Genomic DNA, 4925 nt, shown 5'->3' with positions numbered 1-4925 from the left:
TTTAGGACCTACCTAACCAATTCTGCACAGCTATAAATTCCAGCAACTTCTCCACCAAATTCATCAAGCCTTGCTTCCTTCTCTTGATCATTTTTAGTGTTTCTTTGTTGCTTTCTAAGTACTTTTGAGTTGCTTTCATTAGTTACTTTTGGTTTTTAAATCCCGAGCACTTTACATTCCTTTATTGAGCTTGTTTTGTTTCCATTTGTACTTAGTTATTTTCTACTTATTCAAATATATAAAAATCCAGCACTTTGCTTCTCTTCTCTTTGCCTTTACTTTATTTTTAGTTAAGAGAGTTGTGTTTTTGAAGGAAAGAGCATGTGACACTCCCCCTTGCTTGAAAGAGAAGGGCGAAGCTCTCAATCCCGATAAAAACTCTCCGTTAGTTAACTTTTGTTTTTCACACATGCATTCCACATTCAACCGTTTTACTTGCTGTATTTTCTTCAATATGTCTTTCTAAAATTCCCGTCTCTAGCCCGGTTATGGATAGTTAGCCTTTTATGTCTAAAAAGGGTTGCTAAGAGGTAGTGTTTTTGCTTTCCATTCATTGCTCAACATGTTTTCCCAAAAAGTTAGGATTTAGAGAAGGTCACTGTAAGTCTTAACAAGTCAATACTGAAAAGGTTGCTTATTTGCATTGTTGAGTGGTTAAACCGAGGAGAGGAGCGCCTTAGACATAAGGGTTCCGCTTAAGTAGCCTAGACATAGGACCTTACCCCGAGGTTGCGACTATTTCCATCCTAAAACTAAGATATATCTCATAATAGACATATTAGGGAATGTCTTAGGACTTTGAACTTGCTTAGACATAAGTAAAGTGAGAAGCGTAGTCGTTAGTTTCTAAAGTAAAATGCATATTATCCTTAGCATGTCCTTGATTCTTTGTTGGCTAACTTGAAGTAAATCGGGCTAGGTTTTATCATTATAAGTCCAAATCCCAAATCCAAAACCATTATTTGTGACCACTTCCCATTTTACAAGAATCACTCATTTCAACATTCACTATTCTTTAAAACTTCAGAGTTTGGAAATTATTTAGAAGTCCTTGAGGATCGATACTTGGATACTCCATCCATTTTATATTACTCTGACAGGTGTGCGCTTGCATCTATATAATTGTTACCACGCTTAGTGCGTGCGTTCAGCATAAACGCCCAGTCAAGTTTTTGGCGCCGTTGCCGGGGACTTTAGTTTTAAAATTATTTTCAAATTCTTTTAGTTTTTATTTTTGTGAATTGTTGTTGGGTGTAATTTCCATCCACCGTTTTTGTTCTATATTTTTTGGTCGTTTATCTCACAAGGGTAAGTTAAAGTGCATGAGCACAAGATCTTTTCTTCTACCCCTTGACCCTGAGATTGAGCGGACCCTTCGAAAAACTCGAAAGGAGCAAAGACTTCGAAAACTAGAAAAGCAAAAAGAGAGAGAAGGTGAAATCAGTCCTGAAAGTGAGGTAGAGAGTACGAGCACATCAATGGCAGATATTCCACCTCGTGATCCGGTTGATCCACCTGCTGTTAACGATAATATGAGGGATCATGCGAGAAATGATGAATTCAACCATATCCAGATGGCGGACAACAGAGACGTGGCAATGCGAGAATATGCCGCCACGGCTTTTCAGAACTTTGATTCAGGGATAGTCAACCCTATTCCAGCCCACGCAAACTTTGAGCTTAAACCAATGATGTTCCAAATGTTGCAGAAAATTGGACATTTTGGAGGGCAGGAACATGAGGATCCACATGATCATCTGAAATCATTCATTCAAATTGCAAATGCATTTCGATTACCTGGTATAACAGACGATGCTCTGAGACTAACACTTTTTCCATTTTCTTTGAAGGACCAAGCTAGAGCATGGCTCAATGCATTTCCACCGGGATCCATCACCACATGGGGGTCGTTAGTGGAGAAGTTCTTAACAAAATTCTTCCCACCTACTCGCCACGCTGATATCAGAGAGGAGATCATCTCCTTTAGACAGTATGATCGTGAACCTGTTCACGAGGCGTGGGAGAGATTTAAAGAACTAATCAGGAAATGTCCGAACCATGGCTTGCCGGCATGCATCCAGATAGAACATTTCTTTAGAGGTTTAGATCATCCTACTAAGATGATGTTAAACAATGCTGCCAACGGAGCCTTTACAAAGAAGACATTCAACGAGATAGTTGACATCCTAAATGACTTAGCTTCACACAACGAACTATGGTGTTCGCAAAGATCTAGGGTAGCACCAAAGAAGCAAGATCCAGCTGGAGTTTTGGCTCTGGACATTGCGACCTCGATGCAAAAAGAGATGGTTACAATGAACCAGAGGCTAAAAGAGATGGCATTGGGAATAAAAAATCCATTAGCCACGCCGATACAACCTGTGCAGTCGGATTATTGCACTCCTGCCCCTGTTTGCCAAGTCAACGATCTCATTTGTTCATTTTGCAGTGAAAACCATATTTATGATAATTGTCCACATAACCCTGCTTCCGTTTTTTATGTAGGACATGGGAACAATAGGAACTTTAACCCATATTCGAACACCTACAACCCAGGTTGGAGGCACCACCCTAATTTCTCATGGGGAGGACAAGGAGGTTCGAGCGGTTTTAATCAAGGGCAGAGCCAGCAGAACAAGCAGCCCTATGTTCCACCTACACAGCAATACATCCCACCACCGCAACAGCAGTACAATCAGAGAACACAGACTCCACCAGTTCAAAATAACAACTCAAATCTTGAGAATATGATGAAGGAGTACATGGACCGAACCGACGCAGTGATACAATCCCAAGCGGCATCAATGAGGAATTTTGAGACCCAATTGGGACAGCTCGCCAATGAATTGAAGAATAGACCACAAGGTTCTTTTCCAGGCCATACTGAATTACCAAAACGAGAAGGGAAAGAACAGTGCAAAGCTGTCACCCTTAGGAGTGGACTGGCATATGATGGACCAACAATGCCAACAACAGATGTACAGATTCCATCCACTGAACCAATTGTAAAGATACCAAAAAATCCAACAACACCAGAAAAAGAAAATATTAGAAAAGGTAATGAGGACACCCCGAGTGTTCCTCCACAGGTACAGCCTTCTTTTACCCCTACTCCCCCGTTTCCACAAAGATTAGTTAAGAAAAATAATGATTCCCAATTTAGAAAATTTTTAGATATTTTAAAACAACTGCATATAAATATACCATTAGTAGATGCTCTAGAACAGATGCCAAATTATGCTAAGTTTTTGAAAGATATAGTTTCTAGGAAGAAAAAAATAGGAGAGCATGAACTGGTAGCCATGACAAAATGTAGTAGTGAAGCTGTAGGCAGCCCGCTACCCATGAAATGTAATGATCCTGGCAGTTTTACCATTCCATGTTCCATAGGAGGAAAAAACTTAGGTAGGGCATTATGTGATCTAGGCGCTAGCATTAATCTTATGCCATTATCAGTTTTCAAATCTTTAGGCATAGGAGAAGCTAGACCTACTACGGTTACCCTCCAACTAGCAGATAGATCTATCATAAGACCTGAGGGAAAGATAGAAGATGTTTTAGTCCAGGTGGACAAATTCATTTTCCCTGCGGACTTTATCATTCTAGATTGCGAGGCAGACTTAGACGTTCCCATTATTTTGGGAAGACCATTTCTAGCCACTGGGGATACAGTTTTTAATGTGAGGAAGGGAGAAATTACAATGAGGGTAAATAATGAAGAAGTTAAATTTAACGTTCTAGACGCCATGAAATTACCAGGAGACTTTGAAGAATGCTCTGCTATAAATAGCTTGAATCCTATTATGTTTGATGAGTTTTATGACTTATTAGTTACAGAGATTGAAGAAGAGCTTGATAAGATAGCAGAAGGACCAGAAGATGTGGCTAGTCCTATTGAAAAAATACAAAAAGAAGAATGCAAGTCGTTACTTCCGTCCATAGTGGAACCACCCACGTTGGAGCAGAAGCCATTGCCGTCGCATTTGAAATATGCGTATCTAGGGGATAACGACACTTTACCAGTTATTATAGCTTCCAATTTATCACCTACTAATGAATATTCTTTATTGCAGATTTTGGAGAAGCACAAAAAGGCCATTGGATGGACGATAGCAGATATCCGAGGGATAAGCCCGGCCTTTTGCATGCACAAAATTCTATTGGAAGAAGATGCTAAGAACTCTATTGAGAGTCAAAGGCGGTTGAACCCGAAGATGAAAGAGGTTGTAAGGAAAGAAATTCTTAAATGGCTTGACGCCGGTGTTATATACCCAATATCCGACAACAGCTAGGTAAGCCCAGTACAGTGTGTACCAAAGAAAGGGGGTATAACCGTGGTGGCCAACGAGGAGAATGAGCTCATCTCAACCCGAACTGTGAGTGGGTGGAGAGTTTGCATTGACTATCGCAAACTCAACAAGGTAACAAAGAAAGACCATTTTCCTCTCCCGTTTATTGACCAGATGCTCGACCGTCTGGCAGGTAAGGATTTCTATTGTTTTTTAGATGGATATTCGGGTTATAATCAAATTACTATTGCTCCAGAAGACCAAGAGAAGACAACATTTACGTGTCCGTATGGTACGTTCGCTTTTAGGCGAATGCCCTTTGGACTATGCAATGCACCCGCGACTTTTCAGAGGTGTATGATGGCCATCTTCTCTGACATGGTAGAAAATATTCTAGAAGTTTTTATGGATGACTTTTCTGTTTTTGGAAATTCTTTCGACGCTTGTTTAGTTAATTTGGAGAGAGTATTGGAGAGATGTGAACAAACAAACCTAGTCCTAAATTGGGAGAAGTGTCATTTCATGGTACAAGAGGGTATTGTTTTGGGTCACAAAATTTCCAAGCAAGGAATAGAGGTAGACCACGCTAAGATAGACATCATTTCAAAGCTACCTCCTCCTACAAATGTCAAAGGG

At 40.2% G+C, this 4925-nt stretch overlaps 1 non-coding gene across 1 annotated transcript; it reads right to left on the bottom strand.

Annotated features, from left to right (window-relative positions):
• Nucleotides 1-1958: 1958 nt before the first annotated feature.
• LOC148212167 (small nucleolar RNA R71) lies at nucleotides 1959-2065 on the bottom strand. Its single transcript, XR_015790041.1, has one exon. It is a non-coding gene; the product is annotated as a small nucleolar RNA R71 (small nucleolar RNA).
• Nucleotides 2066-4925: the final 2860 nt, after the last annotated feature.

This window comes from Momordica charantia (genome assembly GCF_013281855.1).
Source record: "Momordica charantia cultivar OHB3-1 chromosome 3 unlocalized genomic scaffold, Mcharantia_2.0 BLBB01000003.1, whole genome shotgun sequence".
NCBI lineage: Eukaryota > Viridiplantae > Streptophyta > Magnoliopsida > Cucurbitales > Cucurbitaceae > Momordica > Momordica charantia.
Note: the sequence above shows the minus strand (reverse complement) of the source record. Positions and strands in the feature narration are given on the sequence as shown.